Source organism: Schistocerca nitens, chromosome 6, assembly GCF_023898315.1.
Source record: "Schistocerca nitens isolate TAMUIC-IGC-003100 chromosome 6, iqSchNite1.1, whole genome shotgun sequence".
Classification (NCBI taxonomy): domain Eukaryota; kingdom Metazoa; phylum Arthropoda; class Insecta; order Orthoptera; family Acrididae; genus Schistocerca; species Schistocerca nitens.
The window spans coordinates 566672089-566687012 of record NC_064619.1 but is presented as its reverse complement, the minus strand read 5'-3'; positions in this window follow the sequence as shown (position 1 = coordinate 566687012).

Below are 14924 nucleotides of genomic sequence, written 5' to 3'. Positions count from 1 at the left end.
GTCAGGAGAGAGCCAGGCGGGATGTGGTGGTGAGGACCTAGTAGGCTCGAGAAAGCGAAGAGAACATAACTGACAATAACACGCTTATTAGGCAGTAATACAGGATTGTCTTCTAATCATCGCGACTCAGCTGGGGCGGCGCATATGTGCCTCAGCAGTGGAAGGCCGGCGTGTGCTCGACTTGCAGTACCGCCAGCGCAGCGAAGCGTCAGTCGGCTGTTGTTGCGTCACGGCGCAGTGATCAGCCCGTGGAGTCTGGCGGCTTCCAGTTCGACGTATCGATTTCCGAAGCGCACACATTGATGTTGAAGATTTGTACTCAGGAGTCATATCCCAAGGTCCACCTGAAGTACCCGCTGGCTGGCATGGGTCGGCCTTCAGAGCTAGTTTAGGAGACAGGAGCTGTCAGTATCAGTGTCTGCCAAAGGAATGGGATGAACAGCAGTGGTCCCCTTTTCGAAGGCGGATGACGGACGGTGTCTAGGTCACGCAGGTGAAGCCTCCAGCAGGTCTACAGGGTGATGGCAGCCTCCGCATTCCATCAGCGTTGCCTCAGAAGTTGGCAGTGCAGCTGGTAGCAGCAGCTTCCTTCCAGTTAGACTCGTGGTTCCACAGACGATCAAAGACAGCGAAGCACGCCAAAGATTGACTTCCAAACCTTTCGCTCTCATTGGATAGCTGCAACGGAAACACGGGTTAAAACTACGCACTTGATGGTCAGCAATCAGCATCAGACATTTGTTAAGAAGAGTGGGCTATACATTCTGGCGCTTCCCGTGCAATCTCTGGCGGTGAGGATGGTTATTGCATCACGAGTCCCTGTGTCCCTCGCTGTCAGCTCTCCTAGTGATTTCAGACTTTCGCAGCTTCACCTTTCAGAGGCTCTTTTCTGTTGGTTTGGCTCTTGAATACTTACTGGTGCATCATAACTAGCCTTCCTTACGATACTCAGCTTTGTCACTAGTATGGTGGTATCTCTCAGCTTCCGTAGTGTTAATTATGCTTCACTTGCAGACTTGGACTCTCGGTCGTTCCCCCGTGCTGCAACAGTTTCCATGTCGACTGTAACTCGCCCAGCACTTCCCCCTACTGGCAGTCTACTTGTCACCGACACAGGCGATTTGGCTTACGGGAGCCGGCAAGGTGGAACATGGACGAATTTTTAGTGTCTGCCAGGGACACAATCGTGGGGGCTAACAGTGCAATGCTAGTGGAGGCACAAGTGTTTCGGACAACGCCGTTCAGAGCACATTATTTTACATGGGGCTTCAAAGTATTCCCATGTTGATCCATAGACATCCTGAATTACTACTGCAGTGGTCATGTGATCATTGAAATTGTACCGTGGACCAATGGAAACGGGTCGCCTAATCGGATGGTCACGTTTAGTGTTACATCAGGTCGATGTTAGTGTCCGGATTCACCGTAATCGAAGCGAACATCAACACGAAACATGCAACGCACCAGGAGTACACGCCGGTGTGGGCACTATTTACTGGTGGGGGAGACATTCATTGTGGCTTTCATGGAACCTGTGATAATGACACTACTTAACAAATTTAAAATTTTTTTGCGTCTGGTTTATAAATTGGTGGATTTACCTAATTTTGGGGTGCTGAATACACTGGTAAGATCAGGTTTTCACTATGACGTCACATTTCCTAGATACACAGCAGAGTAAGAAATGGTAATAGCGAATATTAACACAATTAAGGCAAACGAAAATACACATTCAGAACGTTTGAAATCAATAGTATTTTGTATGTATATATGGGAATGATGCCAATAAAAGGTCCAAATTAGATCAGAAGATGTTTTCACCTGTAATAGTGCTCGGTTTTTAAAAAATGCGATGACGGAGCTCTTTTTTTTTTTGCCGTTTCATCACCCTCCCTAACAAAACTCCAGCAGTATCACCCATCATCGAAGGGTTCCAATGGCCTTGGTAACGGTGTTCCGTGGTAAGAATGTCTCGATGAAAGCGTTCACCATGCTCATCGTTTACGGTTCCCAAATTTTCCGGGAAGAAATCAAGGTGAGAATGTAGAAAGCGAATTTTAAGCGACATTCTACATCCCATGTTCTTATAGTTGTCCAAAAGATCTTTCGCAATGGTAACATAGGTTTTGTCTTTTCTGTTACCCAAAACGTCGTTCATAATTGCTTTAAAAGAAGCCCAAGCAGCTAACTGGATATCTGTGAGCTTAGTATCAAAGGTTGGATCTTTCAGCAATTTTTTATTTGTGGTCCAACAAATATACCCTTTTTCAGCTACGCATCACTTAATTTGAGAAACTTTTCTTTTAAGTGATTGAGGGCCTTATCTTCGTTATCCAGAGCTTTTAGAAAGTTCTTGATAAGGCCCAACTTGATATAAGGGGGGCAATATGATTTTATCGAGCTCAACCAATGGGGTATTGTTCACATTTACGTTTCCAGGAACATATGACTTCCTAATAGGCCATTCCTTGACTGTGTAGTGGTTCTTTGTGTCACTGCTGTCCCAAAGGCACAAAAAGCAGCAGTATTTCGTGGATCCAGCCTGTAAACCGGTAAGGAGTGCAACAACTCTTAAATCGCAGCAAAGCTGCCATGTTTTTGTTGTGATCTTCAGTCCAGAGACTGGTTTGATGCAGCTCTCCATGCTACTCTATCCTGTGCAAGCTTCTTCATCTCCGCGTACCTACTGCAACCTAGATCCTTCTGAATCTGTTTAATGTATTCATCTCTTGGTCTCCCTATACGATTTTCAAGCTCCGCGCTGCCCTCCAATACTAAATTGGTGATCCCTTGATGCCTCAGAATATGTCCTACCAACCGATCCCTTCCTCTAGTCTATTTGTGCCACAAATTTCTCTTCTCCCGAATTCTATTCAATACCTCCTCATTAGTTATGTGATCTACCCATCTAATCTTCAGCATTCTTGTGTAGCACCACATTTCGAAAGCTTCTATTCTCTTTTTGTCTAAACTATTTGTCGTCCACGTTTCGCTTCCATACATGGCTACACTCCATACAAATACTTTCAGAAAAGACTTCCTGACACTTAAATCTATACTCGATGTTAACAAATTCTCTTGTTCAGAAACACGTTCCTTGCCATTGTTCATGTTATATCCTCCTTTCAAGACATTGTCCATTCCATTCAGCTGCTCTTCTAGGTCATTTGCTGTCTCTGACAGAATTACAATGTCATCGGCGAACCTCAAAGTGTTTATTTCTTCTCCATGGATTTTAATTCCTACTCCGAATTTTTCTTTTGTTTCCCTTACTGCTTGCTCAGTATACAGATTGAATAACATCGTGGACTGGATACAACCCTGTCTCACTCCCTTCCCATCCACTGCTTCCCTTTCATGTACCTCGACTCTTATAACTGCAATCTACACTCCTGGAAATGGAAAAAAGAACACATTGACACCGGTGTGTCAGACCCACCATACTTGCTCCGGACACTGCGAGAGGGCTGTACAAGCAATGATCACACGCACGGCACAGCGGACACACCAGGAACCGCGGTGTTGGCCGTCGAATGGCGCTAGCTGCGCAGCATTTGTGCACCGCCGCCTTCAGTGTCAGCCAGTTTGCCGTGGCATACGGAGCTCCATCGCAGTCTTTAACACTGGTAGCATGCCGCGACAGCGTGGACGTGAACCGTATGTGCAGTTGACGGACTTTGAGCGAGGGCGTATAGTGGGCATGCGGGAGGCCGGGTGGACGTACCGCCGAATTGCTCAACACGTGGGGCGTGAGGTCTCCACAGTACATCGATGTTGTCGCCAGTGGTCGGCGGAAGGTGCACGTGCCCGTCGACCTGGGACCGGACCGCAGCGACGCACGGATGCACGCCAAGACCGTAGGATCCTACGCAGTGCCGTAGGGGACCGCACCGCCACTTCCCAGCAAATTAGGGACACTGTTGCTCCTGGGGTATCGGCGAGGACCATTCGCAACCGTCTCCATGAAGCTGGGCTACGGTCCCGCACACCGTTAGGCCGTCTTCCGCTCACGCCCCAACATCGTGCAGCCCGCCTCCAGTGGTGTCGCGACAGGCGTGAATGGAGGGACGAATGGAGACGTGTCGTCTTCAGCGATGAGAGTCGCTTCTGCCTTGGTGCCAATGATGGTCGTATGCGTGTTTGGCGCCGTGCAGGTGAGCGCCACAATCAGGACTGCATACGACCGAGGCACACAGGGCCAACACCCGGCATCATGGTGTGGGGAGCGATCTCCTACACTGGCCGTACACCACTGGTGATCGTCGAGGGGACACTGAATAGTGCACGGTACATCCAAACCGTCATCGAACCCATCGTTCTACCATTCCTAGACCGGCAAGGGAACTTGCTGTTCCAACAGGACAATGCACGTCCGCATGTATCCCGTGCCACCCAACGTGCTCTAGAAGGTGTAAGTCAACTACCCTGGCCAGCAAGATCTCCGGATCTGTCCCCCATTGAGCATGTTTGGGACTGGATGAAGCGTCGTCTCACGCGGTCTGCACGTCCAGCACGAACGCTGGTCCAACTGAGGCGCCAGGTGGAAATGGCATGGCAAGCCGTTCCACAGGACTACATCCAGCATCTCTACGATCGTCTCCATGGGAGAATAGCAGCCTGCATTGCTGCGAAAGGTGGATATACACTGTACTAGTGCCGACATTGTGCATGCTCTGTTGCCTGTGTCTATGTGCCTGTGGTTCTGTCAGTGTGATCATGTGATGTATCTGACCCCAGGAATGTGTCAATAAAGTTTCCCCTTCCTGGGACAATGAATTCACGGTGTTCTTATTTCAATTTCCAGGAGTGTATTTTCTGTACAAATTGTAAATAGCCTTTCGCTCCCTGTATTTTACCCCTGCCACCTTCATAATTTGAAAGAGTGTACTCCCGTCAACATTGTCAAAAAACTAAAAACCATTCATGATCCTTATATTTAATTGTCTCTAGCAGCAAAGCCATGCTTTCATAAGTTTCTTTCATGTCTGCTGCGTAAGCCAAAGGTACCGATGGAAATGCATTGCCAGTATGCAGTAGTAATGCTTTACTGGAGTCAATAAATAGTCGCCACTCCTGTGGATTACGTTGTACACCTAGCTGCATCATCAGACCATTGACATCTCTACATACGCAGATTGAATTCTGCATATCGAAGTACTGAGCGAAGGAAGCACCTCTTGATCTGAACCAGGAAATTCTTTTCCTGGAGCTAGACGATTCCGTTGTTGCAGTCTCTACCCGAAGAGTTCAGCTTGCTGTTTCGAACGTTTTAGATCGCGAACCAAATCGTTCAGTTCCTTTTGATTAAAGAGCTGAGGCGAAGTGTCATAATATTGAGGGAAGTGCTCTTCTATATGTTCAATACTTTCTGATTCACTCGACACGGTGTCTGGTTCAGTGGCTTCCAAGTTATAGACAGGAACAGGCAACCCCTCATCATAGAGCACAGGCAGATGCACTGAAGTTACATCTGTATACTTTATTTTATGTCTAGTTTTGCTTGAATGTCCCGAAATATTTGTAAGACAGTACTAACAGTCTGAAGAATGGTCATCAGGCTCACACCACACCATCGGAACGGCGAATGGCATGGCTCGGAGTTTTCCTTTCAACCACTTGGTTAAGGTTGTAGAACAGGTTATGCAGGCTATATAAGGTGCAAAATTTTTATCTTGATCACCAATAGGACAATGAAAATACAATTGATATGTATTCTTAACCAAATCAGTGGGTGGTTTTCTTTGGGTTTTTTGAGTGAATTTTTCATACACATAACAAAACTTGTCGGGGTGGTTCAGACAGCAACGAGATTCACTACTTGCCTTTTTCCTTACTGTAAGTTTTAAACAAAAAAAGCTTGCACCATTTTTCATAGGAAACACTCACTGAGGATCTCTTTCACACCACTGGACTACCACACCAACCATTTACTGACGATCTGTAGATCTACTAGCTCTCCTCTGCAAATAAAAAACAAAGAATTAAGAATCAAAACAGAAGAACAGCGAAAAGCGAAATACTGAATACGAAAGATAAGGACCCTTTAAAAACTCAAAAGCAGTTCGTGCTAGAACATTTTGAAAGATATATTCGGATTCTACACATCAAACTACATACTAGTCGATGTATCACATTCCAGATGCAAAATGGTTGTTGACTAGTGTAATCGAAGGCACCACCTACAACCATTCTGCTTGATGTGGAATCTTCCAGCGGGATAACTGACCGTCACGTAAGAACAGAATCGTATAGTGGTGGTTTGAATGAACTTGATATCTCGGCCTGATCTGAACCTGATAGGACACGTCTGGGACTCTATCGAGCGCCAGCTTTCGCCGACAAACCACCGGCCCGTAATTTGCAGGAATTCTGTGATCTGTGCGTTGACATTTGGTGCCAGGTACCTTCCGGAAATCTACGTAGAATCTGTAAAAGCCGTGGGACGCAGAACTGCTGCTGTATTGTACGCCAATGCTGGACCAAGACGCAAATAAGCAGGTGGTGATAATGAAATTTTCTGGTAGATTAAAACTCTGTGCCGGACCGAGACTCGAACTCGGGACCTTTGCCTTTCGCGGGCAGGTGCTCTACCAACTTAGTTACCCAAGAACGACTTACGCCCCGTCCTCACAGCTCTAATTCCGCCAGTACCTCGTCTCCTACCTTCCAAACTTCGCAGAAGCTCTCCTGCATACCTTGCAGAACTAGCACTCCTGGAGGAAAGGATAATGCGGAGACATGGCTTAGCCACGGCCCAGGGGACGTTTCCAGAATGAAATTTTCACTCTGCAGCGGAGTGTACGCTGATGTGAAACTTCAAGGCAGATTTAAACTGTGGTAGAGCACTTGCCCGTGAAAGGCAAAGGTCCCAAGTTCGAGTCTAGGTCCGGCATACAGTTTTAATCTGCCAGGTAGTTTCATATCAGCGCACACTCCGCTGCAGAGTGAAAATTTCATTCAGGTGGTGATAATGTTTTCGCTCAACAGAGTATAAGCAGATATAAATTGTTTGATCAGGATAGCATAATCTAGAGTTGATGTATAGCGTCTTCTCACTGCTAACTCGACTATATGCAAGGAATGTAAGCATCTTGTAACGCCGGAAATGCATATCCTCCTATTTCCGTCTATTGTACCATAATTTTTTCCTTATTTTCTTACCTGAAGATATAACATTTCTGTGTCTTTATATATTGTAATTGTTTTAATATTTGTATATACACTCCTGGAAATGGAAAAAAGAACACATTGACACCGGTGTGTCAGACCCACCATACTTGCTCCGGACACTGCGAGAGGGCTGTACAAGCAATGATCACACGCACGGCACAGCGGACACACCAGGAACCGCGGTGTTGGCCGTCGAATGGCGCTAGCTGCGCAGCATTTGTGCACCGCCGCCTTCAGTGTCAGCCAGTTTGCCGTGGCATACGGAGCTCCATCGCAGTCTTTAACACTGGTAGCATGCCGCGACAGCGTGGACGTGAACCGTATGTGCAGTTGACGGACTTTGAGCGAGGGCGTATAGTGGGCATGCGGGAGGCCGGGTGGACGTACCGCCGAATTGCTCAACACATGGGGCGTGAGGTCTCCACAGTACATCGATGTTGTCGCCAGTGGTCGGCGGAAGGTGCACGTGCCCGTCGACCTGGGACCGGACCGCAGCGACGCACGGATGCACGCCAAGACCGTAGGATCCTACGCAGTGCCGTAGGGGACCGCACCGCCACTTCCCAGCAAATTAGGGACACTGTTGCTCCTGGGGTATCGGTGAGGACCATTCGCAACCGTCTCCATGAAGCTGGGCTACGGTCCCGCACACCGTTAGGCCGTCTTCCGCTCACGCCCCAACATCGTGCAGCCCGCCTCCAGTGGTGTCGCGACAGGCGTGAATGGAGGGACGAATGGAGACGTGTCGTCTTCAGCGATGAGAGTCGCTTCTGCCTTGGTGCCAATGATGGTCGTATGCGTGTTTGGCGCCGTGCAGGTGAGCGCCACAATCAGGACTGCATACGACCGAGGCACACAGGGCCAACACCCGGCATCATGGTGTGGGGAGCGATCTCCTACACTGGCCGTACACCACTGGTGATCGTCGAGGGGACACTGAATAGTGCACGGTACATCCAAACCGTCATCGAACCCATCGTTCTACCATTCCTAGACCGGCAAGGGAACTTGCTGTTCCAACAGGACAATGCACGTCCGCATGTATCCCGTGCCACCCAACGTGCTCTAGAAGGTGTAAGTCAACTACCCTGGCCAGCAAGATCTCCGGATCTGTCCCCCATTGAGCATGTTTGGGACTGGATGAAGCGTCGTCTCACGCGGTCTGCACGTCCAGCACGAACGCTGGTCCAACTGAGGCGCCAGGTGGCAATGGCATGGCAAGCCGTTCCACAGGACTACATCCAGCATCTCTACGATCGTCTCCATGGGAGAATAGCAGCCTGCATTGCTGCGAAAGGTGGATATACAATGTACTAGTGCCGACATTGTGCATGCTCTGTTGCCTGTGTCTATGTGCCTGTGGTTCTGTCAGTGTGATCATGTGATGTATCTGACCCCAGGAATGTGTCAATAAAGTTTCCCCTTCCTGGGACAATGAATTCACGGTGTTCTTATTTCAATTTCCAGGAGTGTATATATACTTCTGCATTTATGTCGATGTATAATTGGTTTGTTTTGTAAATATTATTTGTATTTTTCGCTGGGTCTTGCCTAGGGAAAACTATGCTATCGAACGAATACATCGATAGGTCGTGTGAAGAACGAAAGTGTGTAGGATCTTTAGTAGTGTTAACTCTGCCGCGTGGAGCGCGGGCAGCGAGAGAGGGTCTGGTTGGAGTAGTGCGATTGAGCAGGTGTGTTGTGTGACGCTCCCGCAAGTTGCCGGGCTTTCGGGTTTTGGCAGCATGTAATTGCGATCGACTTTTTATGGTAGTTTCTAGCACGGTGTCGCGGACGGGAAGCATTAGCTGGCACACATCAAGGGCCCGTTTCGCCTGGTGACCGTGTCGAGAAGAAGGCGCGCCAGCATCCAGCTTCTGCAACAGCGACGGCCGACAATGAGTGACTGTCGCCACCTCCTCGATCGGCGACTTCAAACCTTCAATCAACCAACAAGAAAGACTAAAAGCACGTAAAGTTTCAGAACTGTATGGCAGACCTCAACTTTTCAAACTGTTCAAATCACAAAATTACAGCAACGTAGCATGAACCTTTGTTGCTCATTGTCCCAATTGCATTGCCAAGCAGGGTCCCTTCCTTTTCCGAAATGAACCCGAGTGTCGTTGAAATTCAAACGCCAGCATTAAAGCATTATAATTCGATTTCACTGCTTTAATTTCAAAGTTCAGTTAAAGTATTCATAGCTGGCTACAATATTTAGATTACAGAAGCACAAATTAAGAGTGCGAGTTTTGTTACCGTATTTTAGCTTACCTGTGACTGCAGCTCAGCTTGGTACGTACAAAATTTTACTATTGTTAATTGTTCAGGATCATTTAATTCAAGTTCAAAGTTAAATCTCTTATTTCTAAATTGCGTAGAGTCAAGTTGCTTTTGAAATGATTGTTGAGGTAGTCCAAGACTAACCGTATTTTACTGAATTTCGATGTGCTTCAGAAAGAAAGCTCACTATTAACTTCAGTCACTAAATTAACTTTCGATTTTCCGGTTTTATTAATTCTTTTGCTAAATTAAGTCAGAGTGTAGCGCAATTTATTACTTCTGACAAACTTTCAGTTTTCACACTACACGTGTCAACCTTCAGTGGCCACGCTTCTAGTGCTAATTATATGTGTAATAACCTTTCTTTTTCAGTTACTATAGTAATTGTCCTTAGGGCTGGCGACCGTAATTTCCCCCAAATCTCAAAAATCTAATTACCGCTAGTTAATTGTTAACGTAACGGCCGCACATTTACTTTCTTTATTAACTTTACCCCTTTTCAAAATTAATTTCCACCAGTTTCATTTGCATTTTTCCTTTCATTTAGATGTAACCCTTTCCTCCCTCTTTACCGACAGATTAACTTCGGTGACGATTGTTTTCCCAAATTTCCATTAGGTACACGCGGTTTAATTTTTCACTGTCATTAACGTCGATAAGTGAGGGGGAGGTTACAATCTCTCTTAATTCACCCAATCTCAACAGCTTTCACTCTGTGAAATATTCGTTTTGAGACTATAGGAAGTAACTATAATTTTTTTAAAATGTGTTGTATAATGGATATCTAGTGCGAATTTGATTCGACGGGAAGAGGAATCTTCCTATCATTGTAAACAAGCTCTTGTAGTGACTTGCTGAAACCACGGAAAATCTAAATGCTTGTGGGCGGATACTTCCCTGTGAGAAGATGTAATACTCTTCATTGTTGCAGAACTATTTACGACCAATAAGAGCCACAGTTATCTCAGGATAATAAATTATTTCCCAAAAAAAATTCAAAATATATTTTGATATTCTGATAGTGAAGGGAGCTGCAGCACGTAATCTTGTGTCATCATCGTTATCTAGTTGACTAATTTCATTAATTCATGTATATATAGAATCAATAAGTGAACCATTGCTATCTTTTCATCGTATTCTTCAGATTTCATACGTTCTTTGCTTAGAGAATATGCAGAAATAGCGGATGTTTTTTCGTAGTTAGTCACAGCGATGAGCAAAGTGTTGAGTAAGGATTCAGCACTGTTCGCAAACTTTAGTCTTCTCCGACGACGGGGAAGGAGATCATCTTCGTAACCACCTGTTGGATGCGCGGCAAGTTCTGCAAGCCGCTTTACACGGGTGTCAGTAACAACGTGGGCCTTGAAGAAGACAAGCACAGGCTGTGTGGAGAGGACAGGTATTCTGACAAATATTTGTTGTTTCTGTTAGCCCATAATGGTAAAGTGCAACAGTCTTTCGAATCTGACATATTACCAGCCGTGTAAGGACGTATGCTATGAAAAAAGAGATTGCGTAATCAGATTAGGTATTATTAATAAATACACAAATGATAATTAGGAAGTAAGCTGCTGTTCTTTTGTTCTCGTTAGATACATTGATTGCATACAGACATAAGTTAACAAACCTGTGATTGCAGCTTCAAAGAGAACAGAGGGAGACAGTGCAACGGTCAGTCACCTAGATTTAGGTTTTACATGATTTCCCTAAATGGCTTAAGGCAAATGCTAGGACGACTCCTACTTAGCAAAGAGGGATGTTGTATCTTCGGCTGCCACCTACAGGCCAGCCTCCAGTCACACAATTGTGTACTGTGGGTTGCCGTCCTTTCAGTATGTGACCAACGGAACCGTAGGAGATCATAGACCAGCAGCCATCACTGTAATAGATGGTCTTACTCTTGCAATACGCAGTCTGGTATTGTGCCATCCCGCTTCTGCGAGTCATTACTTTATAGGGCCCTACCCGGCTGATGACCACGCAGTTGACATACCGATCACACAGTTTGTACTTTATGGGTTCACGCCGACCACGTCAAGAGGCCCTTCAATCAGAGTTTCATTCACTGAGTTCGCAATACACTTTGGGATTTACGCTAGGCACGCCCTTGGCCCACCAGTCGGAGATTACTGCCTTGCATATAGCGCTTATTCACAGGTGTATCACTCACGGACTAATTACACTTAGGAACATTCGCCAGCTATGTCAGAATATCCTATTGGGACAGACCAGTCAAAGTCAGTGACAAGGCTCGCATAAACTATGAAGGTCATATCTTCTAATAACTGTTACAGTATTTGTTTATAAGACCAGTAAAGTTCCTTTGGTATTTGGCTTCTTGCAGACATCCCTTCATTAGTAGCGTGCGAAACGCTCACACAGGATACGTCAATAAATATCAGTAGTTTCTCCTGCATAAGTACTCCTTCGAAGCATTTATTTCTTTATTCATACATTTTATATATCTCTAAAGTCGATTTATTGCCCCATGGATCCGGAATTGGTTTCATTGCATCATTTTTACTTGCGATATGATTGCTCTTAATGGAGGATTCTAAGATGTTCCATAGAATTCGACGTATGTTTAACAGAAGACTCAAGTGTTTTCAGAGGTTTTTTGATTGTTGCGCGGGAACAACATTCAATATTCAGTGGCATCGTCCTGTTGAAAGATACTGTTGTTTTCATCTACATCACTACTTCACAATTCATCTCATGGTGAGTGCTTCGTGTATCACTTTTTGCAACCCAAAGCTAATTTTATGGCATTTTTTTGTCATCAGTATATGAATATGGCTGTTGTCCATTATTCCTTTAACGAATTGTAGATTTCCGATTCCAGCCCAGCTTATTATGAACCTCCAAGCAAGCATTGACTCACCTTCATACGTTATGATTGAAACTGCTTCATATGTGTGGGCTGCAGCTCTGTATGGTTTGGTGTAAAACTAAAAATGTAAGCGAACTCAGAAAACTAAACATCTCTGATTGAAAAACTTACACTTTTTCATGAAGAGTTTTGTATGTTCTGTATTATTGTGTTATAACTATTCCCTTTGGTCTTACTGATGATATAGCAAAAACTGTCTTCTTCATCTTCTTTTATTTCAGTTAAGTATTTACAATTTGAGTACAAAGACTGAAACCGACAAATCATTGACTAAATTCCTGGAAGAAGAAAAGGAACTTTACTCACGGAGATACAGTGAAGTGTATTTGCTTAAGATCATCATCAAATGTGGTTTTGGTCTACGCCATTCGTTTTTGTTAATAAACTGTTGTTTCTGTATTAACTTTCAACAGATCTACCGAAAATATGCTCGTTGAACGCCGAGTATCAACTGCCAGGCGTTTATTGCTCGTTTTAATCGCGTAGGAGTCCGTGTTTACACCAAGACATCTGCGGCTAGTCAATACGGTTCTTCCAGATAGCTGCACTTCCAGTGATAAATTATTTCAATGACAGTACGTTGATTGGCAGGCTGTTAAGTGAGGCCAACACAGCTTAACACTTCTTGAGAAGCTTTACTAGATGCTCTATAATTTGGCAATCTTTCTTGAGACTCTCGAGAGAGACAAATTCCCATTTCCTAGGTCTTCTTATTCAACAACAGAGAAAAATTTATAATTTTGCTAATTACTTAGGACACTTGGGAATCTGAGCAAGGAGCATGAAGACGAATCAGTCAAAGAGGTTTGAAGGGAACGCTGTGAGGCAGAGTGCAGCCTACCGTTCCCCAGCTCGCTGTCACCTCACTGTTGTGCTTTGAGGGCGACGCAGCTGCAGGTGGACGAGTAGCTGGCTGGAGGTACAACAGGTTACGGGGATTGAAGCAATTTTTCGTATTTTATCTCTGGAGGAGAAGACCCAAGGAAATTTAAGTGTAGATGTGTTCCTGTTTTACCGAGTAACTAGTCCCTGCCATGGCATCGCACAGATAGAAAAAAGTGCCTACGACTAGTCGACTTGTCTAACGTAGCGGTAATACATTATATACACAAACGTTCCTCCTGCATCAATCTACCAGTGAAAAGCGTTTCAAAGTACCTAAAGTAGCTCTTTGGATTGGCCTTCACATACAGACAGAAAAACGCACCAGCTACTTCAATTTATAATACGTACAGATGTACAGATAAGTACAGATTCTGTTCAGGCTTAACTCCTCTCTGGAGTTGCAGCGCTGTTTAATTTACGGCTTTTCTTGCCAAATACTGCCTCCTCTGTAATAACTAGCTCATAGCTGCCATAATTGCAACCAAATATTACCATAAACGCCAATTAGATATGAAACAGATAACAATACATATACTACACAGCCGTCATTGCTATAATTATAAATTACGTGCAAAAACCTCCCCAGCGTATCGGTCTATTCCGCTAGTGGAAGCCGTAGAAAAATATCTGATGTAATTCCTGAGACTAGACTTTACCTACAGAGAGAAAAACGATAGAGACAGAAAAACGTGGAGAGGGACTTTAATTTAGTAATGTGTGTAGGTGAAACAAGTTTGGTAGAACTTTTCAGTCTTTGTGCAGTTTCTTGAGCGAGACTAAGCTTGTAAGCTGTTGAGGTCTTAGTGTTGCAGACTGATTGGTTCATCCATTGCCACATTTATATATTGTACAAGTTTAGAACTTGCCATTTATTTTCTCCTTTTTGTTGAAAGTCTTAAAACTGACAACAAGTTTGAACTTTATCTTTCTCTGTGTGTGTGTTTGTGTGTATGCAAGTGTGGGTGTACATGATTGATATTTAGGGGAATTGTTATACTTCAGTACTTGTTGAATTCTGATAGTATTATAAATTTTAGCCACACTCGCCAGACAGATATTTTGGTATTCGAAGCTATGTCCATTCTACCACATTCCCAAAACAATACATCATTACTAACGTCATCATCATCAGGTAAACACACCCATTTCGTTAATGTAAGTAACAGTCATACCACAAAAGATTGAACAAAACATGACAAATCTCGCACAGAAACAAGGTGGCTCCATGCGTGACAGATCACGTTTGGATATACAGAAATGCAAAAGAGCATTGTCGATTTGGAAAAAGTATCGACATCATCCCATGATCTCAGATTGCATCTGCCAGGCAATGGCGTAAAGTATTGGAAAAATGGATTAATATAGTTATGAGAATATACTAGGAGACAGAAGCAAAGTCTTGAGCTATCCGGTTTACTTTGTTTTCATAGAGGAACCGATAGTGTCAAGGTACAAAACTGTTTAGGAATGGGTAGCTTAGCTGGACATAGCAGAATGTATTCAGAACTTTTTTCAGATGACAAAATAATTTTCGCAAACAGCAGGCAACACATGTTTTACATGTCGGATAACTGCAGAAGGAATTCACAAGACAGGGTCCAAAAATTAATTTTTACGAGATAGAATATATGTGTATTGGGAAACAAGGAACGGATTTAGCACTCGAAAATGGAAGAAAATTTTAAAAATGTCTGAA